Here is a 24,501-nt window from a genome sequence, read left to right on the forward strand (position 1 = left end):
ATGCTGTTTTGATCCTTTGTATTCTATGTCATATTGGTGTGCCCCTAGGAAAAGGGACCACCTCTGTAGCCTTTGCGCTGTCATAATCGGAACGCCCTTTTTAGGGTTGAATATGGAGACGAGGGGTTGATGGTCAGTCAACAAGGTAAATTTTTGTCCGTGTAGGTAATGGTTGAATTTCTTCACTCCCCATACCAGGCTGAGTGCTTCCCTGTCGATCTGGGCATAGTTACGCTCAGCTGAGTTCAATGAGCGTGACGCAAAAGCTGTCGGCCGCTCCGAGCCATCAGGGAATCTATGCGATAATACCGCTCCTACGCCGTAAGGGGATGCATCGCACGCCAGTCTGATTGGCAGTGATGTGTTGTAATGAGCCAACACTTCCTTGGACGTGATCAAGCCTTTGCATTTATGGAAAGCACGTTTACAGTCTTCGCTCCATTTCCAAATTACTCCCGTTTGTAGCAGTGCGTTAAGAGGGTGCAGAACAGTTGACAAGTTCGGTAAAAATTTATGATAGTAATTTATCAATCCCAGGAACTACCTTAATTGTGAAACATTTTCAGGTGCTGGGGCTTTTATGAGCGCTTCAATTATTTCAGGTGACTTATGCAACCCGTCTTCGTTAATTATATGGCCACAATATATTTGTTTCTGGAAAAACTCGCACTTGGGGCGATTTGCTCGTAGGCCCCGTTCTTTCAGCCTAGTGAGCACCTGCTCCAAATTGGCAAGGTGCTCGTTGTCATTTTCTCCTGTTACAAGGATGTCGTCTAGGTAGCATTGAGTCCCCGGAATCCCTTGCAGGACTTGCTCCATAGCTCTTTGCCAGATAGCTGGAGCTGATGCTACTCCGAAAACCAGTCGATTGTACTGGTACAGGCCTTTGTGTATGTTTATCGTGAGATACTTTTTAGAGGCCTCCTCAACCTCCATCTGTAGATATGCCTGTGCCAAGTCAATTTTGGTGAAACGTTTCCCCCCGGATAGTGAGGCGAAAATATCTTCTATCCTTGGAAGAGGATACTGTATCATGTGAAGGACCGGGTTTACAGTCACCTTGAAGTCCCCACAGATGCAAATTTTTCTCTTTTCTTCAGATTTATCATTATTCAACGTTTTCTTCATGACCGCGACGATGGGTGTTGCCCACTCGCTCCAATCTACCTTGGATAACACGCCTGCTTTTTCCAAATTCTCCAGCTCTGCCTCGACTGCTGGACGAATTGCGTATGGCACCGGCCTTGCCTTAAAAAACTTGGGAATTGCCACATCTTTCACTTTTATTGAGGCGGTGACGCCTTTCAAGGTTCCTAGTTTCTGTTGAAACACTTCTTTGGCGTTAGCCAAGATGTCTTTTAATCGTTCAGGTATGACGTCATCATCATTTTTTTTCTTACTGGTCACCGTCAGTGCCTGAATGGAGTGCCAGTCTAAACGTATCTTCCTGATCCATTCACGTCCCAACAACGGTGGACCACCATCTTGCAGAATGTATAAATACAACTTCGGTATTTCCTTGCCGTTGTATACAACAGGCACCCTTATTTTCCCTCTGGGGTATACTTTCTGCCCTGTATATGTCTTCAAGATAATGGATGTGTCTTTCAAAGGTATATGCGGAAATAGCCGCTCGTAATCCCGTCGACTTATGACGGTTAGAGCTGATCCTGTATCTAGCTCCATTTTAACTGGGGAACCCGCTATCGTGAGGGTAACCCAAATGGTCTGGTAATCTTCTTTGGCAATTACATTATGTAATTTGAGACAGCTTAGTCTCTTGTTTCCGGAGTCGCTATCGCTCTTCTGGTCTTCGGAGCTACTGTCCGTCATCATTTGTACCTTTCTGTACTTTTCCTTATTGATTTTTTTTCTGTCAGTGGATTTTTTGTTTCCAGATCGGCATACACGTGCAATGTGTCCCATCTTTCCGCATTGCCTGCATGCTTTGTCCTTGAACCAGCAGTCCCTCTGGTCATGGGTGGATCTGCCGCAGCGATAACATCTCTCGAAACCCCGTGTCATTTCATGGGTGCCGAAGTCCTGTGGCTTTTGCTGTATCTCTGCAGCTCCTCTTGCTGCTGCTTCGTATGATACAGCTACACTGAAAGCCTTGTCCAGTGTCAAATCTTTCTCAGAAAGTAGCCTTTTCTGTGTTCCTTCAATTAGGAGACCGCAGACGAATTTGTCTCATAGAGAATCTGCCAGTCCTGCCCCGAATTGGCAGTGTTTTGACAGCTTTCTTAATTCGGTGAGGTAATCAGCATTACTTTCATTCTTGTGCTGATTCCTCCTGAAGAATTTGAATCGTTCCGCTATCAGCAGCGGTGTTGGGTTTAAGTGCTCCTGTAGGGTATCAACAATCTCCTTAAAATTCTTGTCCATCGGTTTGGCTGGAGTGATTAAGTTTCGTAACAGCCCGTATGTCCTTGCGCCCATCAGATTTAGAGATACCGATGCCTTTTTATCATCCTCTACTTCATTCGCTGTGCAATATACCTCCACTCTTTCCACATATGTGGTCCAATCCTCTATATCACTATTGAAAGCAGTAATATTGCCAGTCTTAGGCATCCTGAAAATCAAAAATGGCGCCTCCCGCGCTTTCCTTTCTTCCCTGCCGAGAAAAAATGGCGCCTCCCGCACTTTCCCGCCGCTGCCGCTGCTGACAACGCTGTTCTCCACGGTTTTTATTTGCACAGATATTTTTAATAGTTGGAGACTCGTTCCCGCCGGACTCTCTGGGACTTTTCCCTCCGTCTGCTTGGTCCGAACGCCGACCTGCTTTGCAGCGCCGGCCGTCTCCCGAGTGCTCCAGCCTCCGTCTTTGTTTGCCTCCGCCTTCCGACTCGCTGCTCGGCCCCGCTGCAGAGGCGCCCGATCGAGCCCCAGCCCGCCGCTCAGGAAGGATTAGTGCAGTACCTGCCACCAGCCCGGCTAGCTGGTGAAACCACAGTTTTTTTTTCTTCGACCTTCGTCTGATGAATCGATCTCCTTGACGTGCTGCCGAATTGCAGGTAAGTCCGTTTCCAATTCGTCGCCACTGTTGTATCCATGTGTTAATGGAGACACGGAATGCAGGAGTTGGTTTAACAGGTGTTTACTGAACAAAGTCTGGAGATGAACTAAAAGATACAAGACACTATACAGGCTTATATACCCGAGTGGTCACTACCGGTATTACAGTACACAGGGGCTCTTAAAGGTACATACACTACATATGTATCTATGTATATGAATGTCAACGCAGATCACTGGGGAAGTACTTATGATGCCTTTGTCCTTCGGCCTTCAAGCTTATATGATTCCTTCACTGGAGCATGACAGGGAATTGGATGGGTCCTAGGTGACAATGCCTATCCGCCATGGCTGCTGACACCGTACCACAGGACCAGTAATGCAGCACATCTGCAGTACAACCGTGCACACGTGTGTACATGCCAAGAGGTGGAGAGAACAATAGGGGTGCTGAAATCACGCTTCCAGTGCCCGACATAGTGGTGACGATTGTGGTCAGATGCTGTGCATTGCGCAACTTTGCCCTGCAGCAAGGACTGACCTTTAACCCGGCAGACGAGATGCCGTGGGCAGGGTGGCCAGAGAGCATCTGGTGGCTCAAGGTATTTGGTCATGTGATGAAAGTGGCAACATGCCTCTTCCCCTTCCCTCCCCAGGAAAGCAGACAAAACGACAGGCAAGATTGAAAGGCAAACAATGTGCTTTTATTGCAGCAGCATTGTAAGCAACAATTGAGATTGTTTGTTCAAAACTTTAAATAAACATTGAGGTAGTTAGTCATTTTCTACTTTGGAGACAGTTGTAACATTAACATGGTTGATATAATTTAAAATTTTCAAAGATTTCCAAATGACTGCTGACTAAATGATTTAGCGACAGCAGCAACAACAACAATTATTATAATACATATAATGATTAAGAGAAAACAAAACTCATCACAGAAAGTTAGGGCTTGTCCATTTCAGTCTAAGTAAACTTTTAATGATGTGATAAGTGTAAATTACTGCCAATCAACCTCTCGGGCACTGGAAATTAACTTGCAAGAGTGAAGTCTCATTCCTTCAGGTTTTAATTGTTGGTGGAGATGTTTTTTATTTAGCATTATTTTTTTCCTTCTGAAAGAAAGATTTGCATTTATATAGTGCCTTTCTTGACCACCAGATGTCCCAAAGCGCTTTACAGCCAATGAAGTACTTTTGAAGTGTAGTCACCGTTGTAATGTGAGAAACGCGGCAGCCAATTTGCACACAGCAAGCTCCCACAAACAGCAATGTGATAATGATCAGATAATCTGTTTACATGTTGATTGAGGGATAAATATTGGCTAGGACACTGGGGATAACTCCCCTGCTCTTCTTCGAAATAGTGCCATAGGATCTTTTACATCCACCTGAGAGAGTAGATGGGGCTTCGGTTTAACGTCTCATCTGAAAGACGGCACCTCCGACAGTGCTGCGCTCCCTCAGTACTGCACTGGAATATCAGCCTAGATTTTTGTGCTCAAGTCTCTGGAGTGGGACGCGAACCCACAACCTTCTGACTCAGAGGCGAGAGAGCTACCCACTGAGCTCTTTTGTGTCTTTTTTCTCTCTCTCTTAATCCAATCTTTCTTTCCCTCTCTTTAATTCTCTTTCCGTACCTGATTTGACATTAAATTCACCCACTCTAACTTACACTTCCTTGTTAACACCTTGCGCTGTTCACTTCACAATCCTTCAGTCTGATTGGTTAAGGAGACACACAGTTGCTTGCTCTGTTCACACAGATCCCAGATGCCCTGTAGAGGGCGCCGCACCGTTTCCATCTCACACTAACAGCAACTTCCCACAGAAAATACCACGGAGGGCAAGTCGAACTAACGGAAGGTGTTGACCGGCTACAGGAATTTTGGGGGCCTTTATTGTTTTCAGGAGCAAAAACAAATGACTGACTCAAAATGTAATTTTCACCTTCAGGCTTTCCTCCAGCACCTGCTTCCCAGCACAGATTCACTTTGATTATTCCGTCTGCACTGCAGAAGTAAGTTTCAAAATGAATGTTTTCACCTGCTGGCTAGCAGCAGCCATTAACCGTTCGGTTCGGGGAGAGATTGTCAGCAGTGTTTGTTCAGCCGATGCTGTGAGCCTCCTGCTGCTGCTGTGTGTGGGGAATTAGTTTTGTGTGTTGTAAATCTTCTGGAAACTCTTCCAATGAAAGTACAAGAAGGCTACTGAAGCCAAGAGAATGTGTAGTGAAGCAAACCTCCCCGCTCTACGCCCCCCCCCCCCGCCCCCCAACCCCGAATAAATGAATTTTGAAGTAATTCAGAATTCAAGTCAATAAAAATCATCTCCTTTGTTAACAATTCTACTTTTCCATTATGTTTCAGGAAGCAACATGGGACCACTTGGCATCATCATCACCTGGTGACAAAAGGCAACCAGCACCTCCTCCAACCACCTACCAGGTAACGTGGAAAACATCTACTTTGAAACTTGTTTTTAATGTGCTGATGAAATTATGAAAATAAATTTGTGCTGGGAGTTGAATTTTGGGACAATATATCTGGGAATTAAAATGACATGATTAAGCAGTCTGAAGCCATTCTGAACGAAAGTTGTTTTAATAGGCTAAGTTTTTTTAAATTGGAAATCCATATTCGTTCACGATTTCTACAAAGGTGCTGTCTGTTGCTGCACAAGCGCTTTGTAGTAGGTAAGAGAGCTGCAGTAATAAGTGTTTCTACTTCCTTCAAATAAAAGGAACATCCTATGACAGTGAAATAAACGGGGAACAATGTTCCTGTCAGAAATCGTTTTTAATAATGTGCCAAAGTTTCTCTTCTCTTAGGCAGTCCCTCGGAACCGAGGATGACTTGCTTCCACACTAAAAATGAGTTCTCAGGTGACTGATGAGTCCAATGCGGGACCAACAGTCTCTGTCACAGGTGGGGCAGACGGTGGTTGAAGGGGCGGGTGGGTGGGGTGCTTGGGTTGACGTGTGCTCCTTCCGTTGTTTGCGCTTGGCTTCCGCTTCCTCCCAGCGAAGACACTATGAGGGGCATAGATAGGATGGATGCTGAGGAGCTTTTTCCCTTAGTAGAGGGGTCAATAACTAGGGGGCATAGATTCAAGGTAAAGGGCGGGAGGTTTAGAGGGGATTTGAGAAAGAACTTTTTCACCCAGAGGGTGGTTGGAGTCTGGAACTCACTGCCTGAAAGGGTTGTGGAGGCAGAAACCCTCACAACATTTAAGAAGCATTTGGATGTGCACTTGAAATGCCATAGCATACAAGGCTACGGGCCAAATGCTGGAATATGGGATTAGATTAGACAGGGCTTGATGGCCGGCGCGGACACGATGGGCCGAAGGGCCTCTATCCGTGCTGTATTACTCTATGACTCTATGACTCAAGGTGTTCGGCACCTTCCCGGATGCTTCTCGTCCACTTTGAGCGGTCTTGGGCCAGGGTTTCCCCGGTGTCGGTGGGGATGTTGCACTTTTTCAAGGAGGCTTTGAGGGTATCCTTGAAGCGTTTCCTCTGCTCACCTGGGGCTCTCCTGCCGTGTCGGAGCTCCGAGTAGAGCGCTTGTTTTGGGAGTCTCGTATCGGGCATGCAGACGATGTGGCCCGTCCATCGGAGCTGATCGAGCATGGTCAAAGCTTCGATGCTGGGGATGTTGGCCTGAGCGAGAACACTGACTGATGTGCCAAATAACTGCCCGAATCCGTGAAGTTAAAGCTTAAGACTGAAGGCTTTTATTAAGTAAGAATCATGGCAGAGTTAACAGAGTTCATCATCGACCGAGCCCTTGGTAGAACATACCAGAAGAGGGGCGGGGCCAGGGAGGAGCATTAGTGGTTCCCCCCGGTGGAACATTCCAGACACCCAGGCAGCACGGTGGCATAGTGGTTAGCACTGTTGCATCACAGCGCCAAGGACCCGGGTTCGAATCCGGCCTCGGGTGACTGTCTGTGTGGAGTTTGCACATTCTCCCCGTGTTTGCGTGGGTTTCCTCCGGGTGCTCCGGTTTCCTCCCACAGTCCAAAAATGTGCGGGTTAGGTTGATTGGCTATGATAAATTGACCCTTAGTGTTAGGGGGATTAAATATGTGGGGTTACAGGGATCGGGTGGGATATGTGTCGGTGCAGGCTCGATGGGCCGAAATGGCCTCTATCTGCACTGTGGGGTTTCTGTGATTCTGTGATTCTGTGATTACAAGTACAACAACAACAACAATACAAATACCAGAACACAGAATTATTTCATCACACTGACGTTGGTGCGCCTATCCTGCCAATGGATTTGCAGGATCTTGCAGCGTTGGAGGTACCTCTCCAGTGCTTTGAGGTGCCTTCTGTACATGGTCCATGTCTCTGAAGTATACAGGAGGGCGGGTATTACTACTGCTCTGTAGACCATGAGCTCAGTGGCGGGTTTGAGGTCCTGGTCTTCAAACACTCTCTTCCTCAGGCGACCGAAGGCTGCACTGGCACACTGAAGGCTGTATTGGACTTCGTCATCGACGTCTGCCCTTGTTGACAGTAGGCTCCCGAGGTATGGAAAGTGGTCCACATTGTCCAAGGCCTCGTCGTGCATTTTCTTTGGCCCAGAATTTGGTAATGCTTGCTGCATAATCTCAGAGCGAAGTTGGTACAATATACATTGCAGGCACAGGCAGTGCAGAATGCTTTTGTTAAGCATATAACAGCAGCTCCTTTGATAGCTCGGTTCATGAGTGCCCCTGGCTGACCTGCTACTGAGCTGTAGAGAACAGTAAAGTCCCAGCCTCAATCCTTTGATCTGTGCTGGGCTTGCTAACGTTGGAGGGAATGGTCTTGGTATCATTGATGCTGAGGAGAAAAATCAAGTGGTTCGCACCTCTGGCCTTGCTGAAAAGTGCACTTGTGTGGGCATGGTGCGGGGGGGGTGGGGTGGGGGGGTTAGTGGGGAGAGGTGGAGGAGGGGAAGGATAGACCTGAAATCGGTTGTGATGCCCTCATGGTTAATAGCCTGCCAACAATCGCAGAAAACACATGAAGAATGACTACTTGAATGAGGCACGGGAGGTCTGCGTGCCTGTGGTATTATACACCAAATTGATTTGCGTTTTGCAGCGAGAAGTAAAGTAAGTTGGAAAAGGAATAACAGATTCTCTCATCTATTGGCACACTTTTTTTTATTCGTTCATGGGTTGTGGGCGTCGCTAGCAAAGGCAGCATTTATTGCCCATCCCTAACTGCCCTTGAGAAGGTGGTGGTGAGCCGCCTTCTTGAACCGCTGCAGTCTGTGTGGTGAAGGTACTCCCAAAGTGCTGTTAGGGAGGGAGTTCCAGGATTTTGACCCAGCGACGATGAAGGAACAGTGATATACTTCCAAGTCAGGTTGGTGTGTGACTTGGAGGGGAACGTGGAGGCGGTGGTGTTCCCATGCACCTGCTGCCCTTGCTCTTCTACGTGGAAGAGGTCGCGGGTTTGGGAGGTGCTGCCGAAGAAGCCTTGGTGAGTTGCTGCAGTGCATCTTGTAGATGGTATACACTGCAGCCACGGTACGCCGGTGGTGGAGGGAGTGAATGAACACAAATATTTGAATAAATATTAAAAAGAGTAAAATTGTCATTAAAATTTTACTGTGAAAAAGGCCAAATTTCAAAGTTTCCTGGATGCTGTTATCATTATCTGAGGACTCAGGAGACACAAAATAGCTTTAGTAATGATGTTGATCTTCACAATACGCTATTTGTCGCAATCAGTCACAGATTGAGGAATTCACAAAGAGGATGGCTATGAATGAAGAGTTTACAGAAATATGTGTCCGTGAGGACTTCAATCTCACTGACAAAAATCATGGGCCTGGAATCTCCACTCACATGCGCAGTTTTTTCAGCGCAATTCCCCCAATATCGGCGTAACTGGCGGAAAAGATCGCGAAATTTGAAATGCAAATTACATTGAGCGCAACTCGGGTTTCCGCGTTCTTTTGCAGTAGTTGAATAACGCACCGCGCTAGAAGCAGGCCCCGCCCACAAAACTGGCCATATGCAGCAAGACCTGGACAACATTCAGACTTGGGCTGACAAGTGGCAAGTAGCATTCGCACCACACAAGTGCCAGGCAATGACCATCTCCAACAAGCGAGACTCGAACCATCTCCCCTTGACATTCAATGGCATTACCATCACTGAATCCCCCACCATCAACATCCTGGGGGTTACCATTGATCAGAAACTGAACTGGACCAGCCATATAAATACTGTGGCTACAAGAGCAGGCCAGAGGCTGGAAATTCTGCGGCAAGTGTCTCACCTCCTGACTCCCCAAAGCCTTTCCACCATCTACAAGGCACAAGTCAGGAGTGTGATGGAATACTCTCCACTTGCCTGGATGAGTGCAGCTCCAACAACACTCAAGAAGCTCGACACCATTCAGGATAAAGCAGCCCGCTTGATTGGCACTCCATCCACCACCTTCAACATTCACTCCCTCCACCACCGGCGCACTGTGGCTGCAGTGTGTACCATCTACACGATGCACTGCAGCAACTCGCCAAAGCTCCTTCAACAGCACCTTCCAAACCCGCGACTTCTACCACTTAGAAGGACAAGGGCAGCAGACGTATGGGAACATCACCACCTACAAGTTCCCCTCCAAGCCACACACCATCCTGACTTGGACCTGTATCGCCGTTCCTTCACTGTCGCTGGGCCAAAGTCCTGGAACTCCCTTCCTAACAGCATTGTGGGTGTACCTACACCATATGGACTGCAGCGGTTCCAGAAGGCGGCTCACCACCATCTTCTCAAGGGCAATTAGGGATGGGCACTAAATGCAGGCCTAGCCAGCGACGCCCGCATCCCATCAATTAATTTAAAAAAAACTCCCCCAGGGTGAATTAATCACCATTGGGAAGTTTCTGCTAATTGCGCTCATTTGCGGGCCTTCGAGGAGGCTCCAATAATTGAGCTGGAACTTTTGGGCGCATGGACACTAATAGGCACATTTTAAAAGGTATTCATAGCAACATAAAATAGTGCAGCTGAGAAGGAGGCCATTCAGCCCACCGACTCTGTGCTGACTCTTTCTAAGAGCAATCCAGTTAGTCGCACTCCCCCGCTCTTTCCCCATATCCCTGCAATTTTTTCTCCTTCAAGTATTCATCCAACTTCCTTTTGAAGGCTACTGTTGAATTTGTTTTCACTACCCTATCAGTCAGTGCATTCCAAATCCTAACCGCTTGTTGCGTAGAAAAGTTTTTCCTCATGTCGCCTCTGGTTCTTTTGCCAATCACCATAAATCTGTGCCCTCTGGTTATCGACCCTTCAGCCATTGGAAACAATTTCTTTTCATTTACTGTATCAAAACCCCTTATAATATTAAACACCTCTATCAAATCTCCTCTTAGGCTTCTCTGCTCCAAGGAGAACAACCCCAACTTCACCAGTCTATCCACGTAGCTGTAATCCCTCAACCCTGAAACCATTCTAGTAAATCCCTTCTGTGCCCTCTCCAAAGCCTTCACATCCTTCCTAAAGGGTGGTGCCCAGAATTAGACACAATAATTGGGTCCGAATTTGTGCATTATATAATATATAATATAAAAACAGAAAATGCTGGAAATACTCAGCAGGTCAGGCAGCATCTGTGGAGAGAGAAACAGAGTTAACATTTCAGTTCAATGACATGCCATCAGAATTGGAAAAAGTTAGAGATGTAACAGGTTTTAAGCAAGTACAGAGGCAGGGAAAGCGGGAGGGAAAGGCCTGTGATAGAGTGGAAGGCAGGAGAGATTAAATGACAAAAGGGATGATGGTGCAAGGCAAAAGGGGATGGTAATGGGACAAGTAAAGAAACAAAAGTTGGGTCTAGAGGAGGTGTAAATGGCAACAACAGAAGCATTACCAACAGCTGCTGTCCGAAAAAATGGAAGCGATGGTTGTGATCTAAAATTGTTGAATACAATGTTGAGTCCAGAAGGCTGTAAATTGCCTGATTGAAAGATAAGATGCTATTCCTCGTGCTTCCATTGAGCAAAGACAGTGAAGGGATAATTACTAGTCCTAGCCCCTTTAGGGCTACCCCGGATCAGGCGTATTTCTCAGACATTCACTTTCAACTAAAGTTTGAGGTAGCCGAATCCAAAAGACGCTTAATTGGGTCTAAAGGTCCGGACTATCTCTCCCTAAAGGAAAGGAACAACCTGAAAATGTTACCGTCCTCCAGATAGCACTTTTAATAAGTTTAGCTAGACTGTAACATTCCGGATATTATGAGGGTCCGGAAAACTCCCCCAGAGTTCTGCAACTCCTCACCAAAGAGTGTACAGAGATTGAGTTTGCGAGTTTGATACAGAAGTCTTATGTGAGACAATTCTAAAAATACATAGATTTATTAAAGAACTGACATGCAGTTTACAGTTGGTGAGTCAATCACAACATTAACAGTTCCAAAAAGAGAAAGCTTACAATCTTATTATCAGAGAACCTTACTTTCAAATCTTAACTTCGCTACAGTTTTACAGTTCTTAGTGTTCTACAGGATATCCACCAAAATCAAATACCTTTGATCCCCGAGGTACAAAGAGTTGGAGACTTAGCGAGCCGCCTCTGAAGCCGAGAATCGCTTTGCCCGATAAAGCGAGTTTACTATCCCATTTGAGAGTTCAACATTTATACCCTTTTCCAGTGGTATTTCCTTTAAGGTTTTCTGACTAATTATCGCAAGTCATTTTTCTGCTGACCTCTGCCAGACTCATGTCTCATCTCGAGGTGTTCTATGTTTACCATATAAAAACCGGTGTGACAGCAGTTGTTTCTTACTTTGTCATCTTTACGAGGGCAGATGTTCCTTACTTTATGTGCTTCTTTACGAAGTGTAAATTAGAACACCTTATCCATGGTGAACCATTGTTTCGTTCCGAAAAGTTCAGCCTGCCAGAGCCTTTAACCTTCTGTTTCAATAAGGTTATTTATTCAGGGTCAACAACTACTTATCTCAATAGCCAGAATGCTTTCACAGCTATTTCATCGTTCGGTTTCTAAATTTTCAAACCCAGTTTGTCATGTTATAATAAGGCCAGAATGCTTTCATGAGACGGTGTATTTTTCTGAATAGGTTATATGGCTTGTTCCTTCACAACAGGGGCCTTAATTTGAATTGGGAGGCGGGTTGGGAGCGGGGTGGGGAAGCTCGGAAGCAGTCGGGAGAACGGGTTTCCCGCAGGCCCTGCTGAATTTAATAGCTTTGGTTGCCCTCCCTTTTCCTGTTGTGGGAATGTATCTGGACTGTACCCAAACCATCTCTTCTTTAAAGGCCGTCCATTGCTCCATTACACTTATGCCTGCCAGTCTTTGACTCCAATTTACCCGGGCCAGATCCCTCCTCAATTCGCTGAAATTAGCCTTCTTCCAGTTAACTATTTTCATTCTAGATTGCTCCTTGTCTTTCTCCATAACTAATCTAAAATTTACAACACTATAATAACTATTCCCAAAATGCTCCCCGACTATGACTACCTCCACTTAACCCATTCCATTCCCCAGGACTAGATCCAGCAATGCCTCCTTCCTCATTGGGAAGGAAACATACTGATCATAGAATCATAGAAATTTACGGCACAGAAGGAGGCCATTTGGCCCATCGGGTCTGTGCCGGCCAAAAAAGAGCTATCCAGCCTAATCCCACTTTCCAGCTCTTCTTCCGTAGCCTTGTAGGTTACGGCACTTCAAGTGCATATCCAAGTACTTTTTAAACGTGATGAGGGTTTCTGCCTCTACCACACTTTCAGGCAGTGAGTTCCAGTCCTCCACCATCTTCTGGGTGAAAAAAGTTCTCCTCAACTCCACTCTATTCCTTCTACCAATTACTTTAAATCTATGCCTCCTGGTTATTGACCTCTCTGCTAAGGGAAATAGGTCCTTCCTATCCACTCTATCTAGGCCCCTCATAATTTTATACACCTCAATCAAGTTTCTCCTCAGCCTCTTCTGTTCCAAAGAAAACAACCCCAGCCTATCCAATCTTTCCTCATAGCTAAAATTCCTCAGTCTAGGTAACATCCTCATAAATCTCCTCTGTACCCTCTCTAGTGCAATCACATCTTTCCAGTAATGTGGTGACCAGAACTGTACGCAGTACTCTAGCTGTGGCCAAGCTAGTGTTTTATACAGTTCAAGCATAACCTCCCTGCTCTTATATTCTATGCCTTGGCTAATAAAGGAAAGTATCCCATCTTAACCACCTTCTCTACCTGTCCTGCTACCTTCAGTGGCCTGTAGACATGCACTTCAAGGTCTCTCTGTTCCTCTACACTACTCAGTATCCTACCATTTATTGTGTATTCCCTTGCCTTGTTAGCCCTCCCCAAATGCATTACCTCACAATTCTCTGGACTGAATTCCACTTGCCACTTTTCTACCCACCTGACCAGTCCATTGATATCTTCCTGTGGTCTACAGCTTTATTCCTCAGTATCAACTATAGGCCAATTTTTGTATCATCTGCAAACTTTTTAATCATGCCCCTTACATTGAAGTCTAAATCATTGATATATACCACAAAAGCAAGGGACCTAGTACTGAGCCCTGCGGAATCCCACTGGAAACAGCTTTCCAGTCACAAAAACACCTGTCGACCATTAACCTTTGCTTCCTGCCACTGAACCACTTTTGGATCCAACTTGCCACTTTCCCTTGGATCCCATGGGTTTTTAATTTTCTGACCAGTCTGCCATGTGGGACCTTGTCAAAAGCCTTGCTAAAATCCATTTAGACTACATCAAACACACTACCCTCATCAACCCACCTTGTTACCTCCTCAAAAAATTCAATCAAGTTAGTCAGACACGATCTTCCCTTAACAAATCCATGCTAACTGTCCTTGATTAATCCGTGCCTTTCTGAATGGCGATTAATATTGTCCCTCAAAATTTTTTCCAATAATTTGCCCACCACTGAGGTTAGGCTGACTGGCCTGTAATTACTTGGTCTGTCCCTTTCTCCCTTTTTAAACAATGGTACAGTGTTAGTAGTCCTCCAGTCCTCTGTAGCCAGGGAAGATTAGAAAATAATGGCCAGAGCCTCCGCTTGAACAAGAACATTCTCCTGCACAAACTTCAGAAATTCTCTGCCCTTAACACAATCACTGCCTCATTCAATAACAACAATAAGAACTGTACTTATATAGCGCCTTTAATGTAGTAAAGCATCCCAAGGCGCTTCACAGGAGCATTATAAAACAAAATTTGACACTGAGCCACATAAGGAGAAATTAGGGTAGATAACCAAAAGCTTGGTCGAAGAGATAGGTTTTAAGGAGCGTCTTAAAGGAGGAAAGAGAAGTAGAGAGGCGGACAGGTTTAGGGAGCGAACTCCAGAGTTTAGGGCCTAGGCAGCTGAAGCACGGCCACCAATGGTTGAGTGATTAAAATCAGGGATGCTCAAGAGGCCAGAATTAGAGGGAGCGCAATTATCTTGGGTGGGTTGTGGGGCTGGAGGAGATTACAGAGATAGGGATGGGCAAACCCATGGAAGGCTTTGAAAACAAGGATGAGAATGTTAAAATTGATGCGTTGCTTAACAATGTAGGTCAGCGAGCACAGGCGTGATGCGTGAACAGGACTTGGTGCGGGTTAGGACACGGGTAGCAGAGTTTTGGATGACCTCAAGTTTACGTAGGGTAGAACATGGGAGGCAGCCAGGAGTGCATTGCAATAGTCAAGTCTAGAGATAACAAAGGCATGGAAAGGGTTTCAGCAGCAGATGAGCTGAGGTGAGGTGGAGTCGGGCAATGTTACGGAGGTGGAAATGGGCAGTCTTAGTGATGGATATGTGGTTGAATGCTCATTGCAGGGTCAAATATGACACCAAGGTTGCAAACAGTCTGGCTCAGCCTCAGACAGTTGCCAGGGAGAGGGATGGAGTCCAAAATAACAACAGAAAATGCTGGAAAAACTCAGCAGGCCAGGCAACATCCGTGGAGAGAAATTAGAGTCGACGTTTCGGGTCTAACCCTTTTAAAGGCGTGTGTGCTGTGAGGAGGATGCTGAGAAACTCCAGGATGATTTGGACAGGTTGGGTGATTGGGCAAAAGCATGGCAGATGCAATATAACGTGGATAAATGCGAGGTTATTCACTTTGGTGGCAAAAACAGGAAGGCAGATTATTATCTGAATGGCAATAGATTGGGAGAAGGGGAAGTGCAACGAGACCTGGGTGTCCTTGTGCACCAGTCGCTGAAGGTAAGCATGCGCAGCAGGCGGTTAAGAAGGCAAATGGCATGTTGGCCTTCGTAGTGAGAGGGTTTGAGTACAGGAACAAGGATGTCTTGCTGCAGTTATACAGGGCCTTGGTGAGACCACATCTTGAGTATTGTGTGCAGTTTTGGTCGCCTTATCTGAGGAAGGATGTTCTTGCCATGGAAGGAGTTCAGCGAAGATTCACCAGGCTGAAATCTGGGATGGCAGGAATGACGTATGAGGAGAGATTGGGTCGATTGGGCTTGTACTCGCTGGAGTTTAGAAGAATGAGAGGGGATCTCATTGAAACTTATAAAATTCTGACAGGACTGGACAGACTAGATGCTGGAAGGAAGTTCCCAATGGTCGGGGAGTCCAGAACCAGGGGTCACAGTCTAAGGATAAGGGGTAGGCCATTTAGGACAGAAATGAGGAGGAATTTCTTCACCCAGAGAGTGGTGAACCTGTGGAATTCTCTACCACAGAAGGCAGTAGAGGCCAATACATTAAATATATTCAAGAAGGAGTTGGATATATTTCTTAAGGCTAAAGGGATCAAGGGGTATGGGGAGAAAGCAGGGACTGGGTACTGAATTTGGATGATCAGCCATGATCGCATTGAATGGCGGAGCAGGCTCGAGGGGCCGAATGGCATACTCCTGCTCCTATCTTCTATGTTTCTATGTTTCTCTCCACGGATGTTGCCTGGCCTGCTGAGTTTTTCCAGCATTTTCTGTTGTTATTTCGGATTTCCAGCATCTGCAGTATTTTGCTATCGAGAGGGATGGAGTCGGTGGCTAGTGAACGGAGTTTGTGGCGGGGACCAAAGACAATGGCCTAGAAATTGGGTTCTGGTCTTGCCAGGGCTGTAGCGCCAGAAAGTTTGCGCCAGCGGTAATGCGGCAGCGCCCGACGAAAATTCGGGTGCGCCGGGCCCAGACGGCGGCGGGCGCTAAAACCCTCCTTTAGCGCCTCAAAACGGGCGTGAACTTGGGTTTCCCGGCGCTAATCCCCCGCTGCGGCACCCGATGCGGTGCGGCAGGCGGGGGAACTGCAGGCCTCCTCCTCCTGTTAAGGAGGAGCTGCCTGCAGCCGACAACTGTCCGGCGGATTGACCCGACATCTGAGCCCGGCACCTCGGGGAAGTGCCGGGCTCGCATGATACACTGATCAGGGCCGCGGGGGGGGAATGCAGGAGTCCGGGAGGGGAGGTGCGGGCAGGCGGCTGCCGGGAACGCGGCCGGCCGCCGCTCCACCTTTATGCGCCGGCGCACACTGGGGGAAGACTCTGTTGCCAGAGTCTTAGTTGCGCCTGCCACGGGCGAGGCGGGCGCAACTGAAGTTCGGCTTGGGGCCGGGTTACCACGGCAACCGGGACGCTGCGCACACCGATGACGTCATCGGTGCCGGCGCAGCGCTACCGGTCTACCGCTGCGGAAGGGCCCCAGGCAATTTAGGAACCGGCGCCAATTGCAGCGCTAGGCCCTCTAGCGCCGCAAAATCGGCGCTAAGGGCACTGAATTTCTAGGCCAATGACTTCAGTCTTCCCAATATTTAATTGGAGGAAATTTCTGCTCATCGGACAAACAGTCTGACAATTTAGAGAGATTGGAAGGATCAAGAGAAGTAGTGGTGAGGTAGAGCTGGGTGTTGTCAGCATACGTGTGGAAACTGATGCTGTGTTTTCGGATGATGTCACCGAGGGGCAGCACATAGATGAGCAATAGGAGGGGGCCAAGGATAGATCTTTGGGGGACACCAGAGGTAACAGTGCAGGAGCAGGAAGAGAAGCCATTGCAGCTACGATTAGATAGCTAAGAATGGAACCAGGCGAGTGCAGTCCCACCCAGCTGGACAACAGTGGAGAGGCGATGGAGGAGGATGGGGTGGTCAACCGTATCAAAGGCTGCAGACAGATCGAGAAGGACGGGGAGGTATTGGGGTAGTTAAAGTCTCCCATCATCACTACTTTATAGTTCTCGCACCTCTCAGTAAATTCTTTGCAAATCTGCTCCTGTACCTCCTTCCCACTATTTGGTGGCCTATAAAATACAAGTGCCGCAATAACTCCTTTATTGTTTAACTCCAACCAAATAAATTCTGTCTTTGACCCCCTCAAGGACATTCTTTCTATCTCGCACAGTAATATTTTCCTTAATCAAAACTGTTACCACTCCTCCTTTATTTCCTTCCCTTTGGAATGATTTTTTAATTTACGAAGGAACTGAGTACCCCAATCTAAATAGAAAATTGTTTTGTATATTTTTTTAAGTCATTTTCAGTCATTTGAAATCAGGTGGTGGATTGACACTGTGATTTGAAATGTTTATTTTTTGTGAAAAACCCATTTCAGCTGTATTAACCAAGCTTTTCCAAGTTATCACTCTAAAATATATCAAGGAGTATTTTTCAAAGCAAATTTTTAAATTAAAATTATGTTTTAAAACGCTGCCCGATTGCGCTGGTTCAAGGCAGAATTTATGTTTGCCGATATGCAAATGGCAAATGAGTCTGAGCGGACACTCGGGGGGAAAAGAACACTTTTCAAAAGGGGCACAATTTTGGGCTAAATTTGTGCCGGGATCGCCGATTGCACCCAAAGCGGAAACTCTACCGCCAAGGTGTTTTGAGTGAGGGATGTTCGTATTAGAGAATTGAAGATTCTTCCACTTTTGCACCAAGTGTTAATGTCAGGTACTCTGAGTATAGCTATATCATGGTTTACTCGGACAAGGAAGCCACAACCCTTCCACCTCTGGCATTTGGATTCAAATCCAGCCCAGAATGCTGGACCACAAGGGGGAATATTCCCCTATCGCTGTCGCCTGTAAAATTCTGGTGTAGAATCAGTTTTGCCACTTCCAAATCAATTCCTTGTGTGTGTCAGTCCATAGCAGAAAACTGTCCACAATCCAGCACAATTGCCACTAAATTAATCACCTCGGACCAGAGATGTAAGGATGGCTGTTATGGGAAGTGTAAAAACTCGCACCGGTGCAGTAGGGGTACTGTGCTGAGGTTGAAGTCAAGAGTCGAAGGTGTTTTAATCAAGTTAGCCATGCTGAACTTGACACAGGAGTGTGTGATGCTGACAATTAGTGCGCAAAGTCAAAATCTGTAACATCCCCTATATAGATGCCCCCAAAGAGTTTAAAAAAGTGAGGAGAGTATTTCTAGGGAAATGGTGTTAGGGAAATTGACGGGACTGAAGGCCGGTAAATTCCCAGGGCCTGATAATCTACATCCTAGGGTATTTAAGGAAGTGGCCCTTGAAATAGATGCATTGCTGGTCATCTTCCAAAATTCTATAGGCTCTGGCACAGTTCCCATGGATTGGCAGGTAGCTAATGTAGCCCCACTATTTAAAAAGGGTGGTAGAGAGAAAATGGGGAATTACAGACCGGTAAGCCTGACATCAGTAGCGGGGAAAATGATGGAGTCCATTATAAAAGATGTTATAGCAGAGCACTTGGAAAACAGTGACAGGATCGGACAAAGTCAACATGGATTTACAAAAGGTAAATCGTGCTTGACTAATCCATTGGAATTTTTTGAGAATGTAACTGGTAGAATAGATAAGAGAGAACCAGTGGATGTGGTGTATTTGGACTTTCAGAAGGCTTTTAATAAGGTCCCGCATAAGAGATTAGCATGTAAAGTTAAGGCACATGGGATTAGGGGTAAGGTACTGACTTGGATAGAGAACTGGTTGGCAGACAGGAAACAAAGAGTTGGAATAAACGGGTCGACCAGACAGGGATCGGTGCTAGAACCCCAGCTATTCACAATATATATTAATGATCTAGATGAGGGAACTAGATGTAATATCTCCAAGTTTGCAGATGACACAAAGCTGGGTGGGCGTGTGTGCTGTGAGGAGGATGCCGAGAAACTACAGGATGATTTGGACAGGTTGGGTGATTGGGCAGAAGCATGGCAGATGCAATATAACGTGGATAAATGCGAGGTTATCCATTTTGGTGTCAAAAACAGGAAGGCGCATTATTATCTGAATGGCAATAGATTGGGAGAAGGGGAAGTGCAACGAGACCTGGGTGTCCTTGTGCACCAGTCGCTGAAGGTAAGCATGCAGGTGTAGCAGGCGGTTAAGAAGGCAAATGGCATGTTGGCCTTCATAGCGAGAGGATTCGAGTACAGGAGCAAGGATGTCTTGCTGCAGTTGTGCAGGGCCTTGGTGAGACCACACCTTGAGTATTGTGTGTAGTTTTGGTTGCCTTATCTGAGGAAGGATGTTCTTGCCATGGAGGGAGTGCAGCGAAGATTCACCAGACTGATACCTGGGATGGCAGGAATGACGTATGAGGAGAGATTGGATCTAATGGGCTTATATTCACTGGAGTTTAGAAGAATGAGAGGGGATCTCACTGAAACTTATAAAATTCTAACAGGATTAGACAGACTAGATGCAGGAAGGATGTTCCCAATGGCAGGGGAGTCCAGAACCAGTGGTCACAGTCTAAAGATAAGGGGTAAAACATTTAGGACAGAGATGAGGAGGAATTTCTTCACCCAGAGAATGGTGAACCTGTGGAATTCTCTACCACAAAAGGCAGTTGAGGCCAATTCATTAAATATATTCAAGAAGGAGTTAGATATATTTCTTAAGGCTAAAGGGATCAAAGGATATGGGGAGAAAGCAGGGACAGGGTACTGAATTTGGATGATCAGCCATGATCGCATTGAATGGCGGAGCAGGCTCGAGGGGCCGAATGGCCTACTCCTGCTCCTATGTTCTATGTTTCTATGAGATAAATGAAATTAAAAGAAAAATTCGGAACATACTTCTCAAAGAGAAATAATGGCAGCAGCAGCAATAGTGTTTGTGACGGGAAGAGTGAAAGGCAAAAGCAATCTTTTCAGGGCCAGGAAATAAATGTAAGGGCTATTTTGTGCCACTCTTTAAACAGAAAACTGTGATGTCGAGCTTTCACCAAGCTCAGAAGGAGAATGCAAGAAGGTATTTAAGAATTATTTTGTCTAGGTCAAGCAACATGTCCCACTTGTGTGGGGAAACAGTGTGAGTTCATTATTTTTGTATGCATACGCATAGACAATTTGTCGTGATTGAATAAAGTCAGTCCAATTATAACTATTGCTTTGTACTTTCACTGGGGTTGATTTTTACTTGCCAAAATTGGGATTCAAAGGGTGGGAATAACCTCAAAATGGGTTCAGCGGATTTAGCACCGTGTTAACATCAAAACACTCCCGAGTGTCAGCCGTAGCTCAGTTGGTAGCACCCTCGAGACAGACGGTTGTGGGTTCAAGTCACGCTCCAGACACTTGAACACAAAAAAATCTAGGCTGACACTCCAGTGCAGTACTGAAGGTGTGCTGCACTGTCGGAGGTGCCATCTTTCAGATGAGACATTAAACCAAGGCCTTATCGGCCCTCTCAGGTGGACATAAAAGACCCCATAGCACTATTTTCTAAGAACAGCAGGAGAGTTATCCCCAGAGTCCTGGCCAATATTTATCCGTCGATCAACATCACTAAAACAGATTATCTGGTCATTATCACATTGCTGTTTGTGGGATCTTGCTGTGTACAAATTGGCTGCTGCATTTCCTACATTACAACAATAACGACACTTCAAAAAGTACTTCATTGGCTGTAAAACACTTCGGGACGTCCTGTGGTCATGAAAGTTGCTATATAAATGCAACTGTTTTTTTCTTCCCCACTGCCACATCAACAGGGACCTACCGCTGGGCAGCCAAAGTACCTGCCTGTTTTGGGCAGTAAGCCCCTTTTAATATGCAAATCAGGGTCCCATGACATACATAGGATCCGATTGCCATTTTAGGACAGAACTCGTCAAAGCGTGTACCGTACACTTTCTGACTTTCGATAGGGCTGAAGAGGTCCTGAAAAGGTAAGTTTGAAATTATTTCTGTGGGGCCAGGAGGAGCAGAATACAGAATCTCGTTGAATCATTCAGGAAAGAGGTGATCAGTCAATTGGACCCTTTCTCTCTCTCTCTCTTCTCATATCACTTTAATGCAGTAATGAGCCACACAGGATTGCAATGGTGCAAAAGAGATACAATTATCTGTCTGGACTGTAAAATGTTAGAGAAAAGAATTTCAGTCAGCTGAACAGAGTGGATTAAATGGCTGTCTTAGTCCGACTCTTTCTGTGGCTTTCTACCATTTACACTAGTTAAACTCTGAAGTTTCATGTACTGTTACATATTGAAGTAAGGACATTTTGATTTAACAATGAAAGGATTAGCATTTGTGAAAGTGTGACTAGCAGTCATCAGTCATGGTACATTGTGTGAATGCACTGCCACACTACACACTTCAAGGAAGATTATCAATCACCTTCTGCACTCCGCACTTCAAAGAACAGGCCTCCGCAGATGTTAGAAAAGCAATATTCCATCATTTTAACACCAAATCTGTGAACAATATGGGGATGCACTATGATAGCAATGGCCGCATCCCCCCTTAAAGCCTAGATCGGCAAGATTCTACAAAACAAACAGATATGGTGTTGTGTGGTAATACAGCATTGTCACATGCTTAGCATTGTGACATGCTTGGCATTGCATTTTGGTGTCCTACAAAGAGTTTTATTTTCCCGAAGCTGACTCGTCGTCTGTAGGTCTAGTTGAATGTTCGGTTCAACTTTTTTAATAAATGCCACTTTTTTAAGAATACATTATAGAAGTTTTGTGTTCAACTGAAGAGGTGAGATGCAATGGAATAGATTTTACCATGGGCAGTGTTATTGCCAGCAACACCATGATGTTTGAGTTTGTACTAGAAGTGCCTCCAAATCTTGGGGAAGGATTGGGCCAGTCTTCCAGAGAGCGGTAATAGTAAGCCAGACCCAATTTTTCTCCTTGTTTTTACTGTTGATGGCAACAAATAGTTAAGACAGATTTGCTGTTAGAATTCATTTTCTGGTATTTTTTTCCTAAAGAAAGAACTTGCGTTTATATAGCGTCTTTCATGTCCTCAGGACATCTCAGGACTTCACAGCCAATAAGTACATTTGAAGTGTAGTCACTATTGTAATGTGGGGAAATGCAGCAGCCCGTTTTGCACAGGGCAAAGTCGCACATGCAGCAATGTGATAACGACCAGTTAATCAGAATCAGAGAATTGGACAATTGCGGCCGCTCCTGAAGGACAGCCAGTGATGGGCCAGGCAAAAAAGGAAGCTATGGAAAGGAGACACCGAGGGAAGCTATGGATTCCAGCATAGGATGACAGCAGGATTCTCAGACTGGCAATCAGTAACTAGTGGTGTTCCGCAGGGGTCAGTGCTGGGTCCCCAACTCTTTACAATCTATATTAACGATTTGGAGGAGGGGACCGAGTGTAACATATCAAAGTTTGCAGATGATACTAAGATGGGAGGGAAAGTAGTGAGTGAGGAGGACATAAAAAACCTGCAAGCGGACATAGACAGGCTAAGTAAGTGGGCAGAGATTTGGCAGATGGAATACAATACTGGAAAGTGTGAGGTTATGCACTTTGGCAGGAAAAATCGTAGTGCAAGTTATTATCTTAATGGCAAGGAACTGGAAAGTACTGAAGTGCAAAGGGATCTGGGGGTCCTGGTGCACGAAACTCAAAAGGTTAGTATGCAGGTGCAGCAAGTGATTAAGAAGGCCAATGGAATGTTGGCTTTCATTGCTAGGGGGATAGAATATAAAAATAGGGAGGTATTGCTTCAGTTGTACAAGGTATTGGTGAGACCACACCTGGAATACTGCGTACAGTTTTGGTGTCCATACTTAAGAAAGGACATACTTGCTCTCGAGTCAATACAAAGAAGGTTCACTCGGTTACTCCCGGGGATGAGGGGATGGACATATGAGGAGAGGTTGAGTAGATTGGGACTCTACTCATTGGAGTTCAGAAGAATGAGAGGCGATCTTATTGAAACATATAAGATTGTGAAGGGGTTGGATCGGGTGGATGCGGGGAAGATGTTCCCGATGATGGGTGAAACTAGAACTAGGGGGCATAGTCTTAGAATAAGGGGCTGCTCTTTCAAAACTGAGATGAGGAGGAACTACTTCACTCAGAGGGTGGTAGGTCCATGGAATATGCTGCCCCAAAAAGCTGTAGAAGCTACATCATTAAATAAATTTAAAACAGAAATAGACAGTTTCCTAGAAGTAAAGGGAATTAAGGGTTACGGGGAGCAGGCAGGAATTTGGACATGAGTCTAGGTTCGGATCGGCCATGGCCCTGTGGGTAGCGGAGCGGGCCCAGGGGCCGTGTAGCCTGATCCTGCTCCTATTTCGTGTGTCTAATTCTGTTAGATTCAGGAGATGGTTCTGTGATAGTGGATTGGCGGTTAGGATCAGATCAGCCATCATCTTATTGAATGGCGGAGCAGGCTCGAGGGGCCGATTGGCCTACTCCTGCTCCTATTTCTTATGTTCTTATGTTCTTATAAAAGGTGACTGCGTAGGAGGAGGGATCAAGCGAGGCATGGTGCTGGAGAAAGGGTAGCGATGAAAGGCGGCATGGCCTTTGTAGGCCTGTGAGCAGGCACCCACCCCTCCCTTACATGGCAATTTAACTTTTATTATCAAATGATTCTTCCTCCTTCCTAACACAAACGTACTTGCTCTGATCACCATAACTGATGGAGGCAAAAGTATATGTTACATATGAATGGGCTTTGGCTAATTCATATCAAATTCTTACAGGGCTTGACAGGGTAGATGCAGGGAGGATGTTTCCCCTGGTTGGGGAGTCTAGAACCAGGGGTCACAGTCTCAGAATAAGGGGGCGTCCACTTAGGACTAAGATGAGGAGAAATTTCTTCACTCAAAGGGTTGTGAATCTTTGGAATTCTCTACTCCAGATGGCTGTGGATGCTCAGTCGTTGAGTATATTCAAGACAGTGATCGATAGATTTTTGGATATTATGGGAATCAGGGATATGGGGATAGTGCGGGAAGGTGGAGATGAGGTAGAAGATCAGCCATGATCTTATTGAATGGCGGAGCAGGCTCGAGGGGCCAAATGGCCTACTCCTGCTCCTATTTCATATATTCTTATGTTCTTACATATCTGGCTGATCACTCTAAATGATGATCAATAAAAGTGAATTCCACTGTGCTTAAATCAGGTGGCAGCGAGTTTGCCACAGAAATCGCGAGCAGTAAAATCAAGATCTCCAGCCAATAGAAAGAGCTAACCGATTGTGCTACAAATATTTCAACATGCATGATTAGGTGTGCAAAGAGTTGAATTTAAAAAAAATACAGTGACCTCT

At 45.8% G+C, this 24,501-nt stretch overlaps 1 protein-coding gene across 9 annotated transcripts in view; it reads left to right on the forward strand.

Annotated features, from left to right (window-relative positions):
• tenm3 (teneurin transmembrane protein 3) overlaps positions 1 to 24,501 on the forward strand; it is a 2,019,778-nt gene that overhangs the window by 790,678 nt on the left and 1,204,599 nt on the right. For all 9 annotated transcript variants that reach the window (XM_085979187.1, XM_085978950.1, XM_085979196.1 and 6 more), the window contains one exon: positions 5,387 to 5,464. The gene's annotated coding sequence lies outside the window, so the exon portion shown is untranslated. The remainder of the gene's footprint in view (positions 1 to 5,386; positions 5,465 to 24,501) is intronic.

Source organism: Somniosus microcephalus, chromosome 1 (assembly GCF_052327205.1).
Source record: "Somniosus microcephalus isolate GS21.2 chromosome 1, FLI_Smic_1.0, whole genome shotgun sequence".
NCBI lineage: Eukaryota > Metazoa > Chordata > Chondrichthyes > Squaliformes > Somniosidae > Somniosus > Somniosus microcephalus.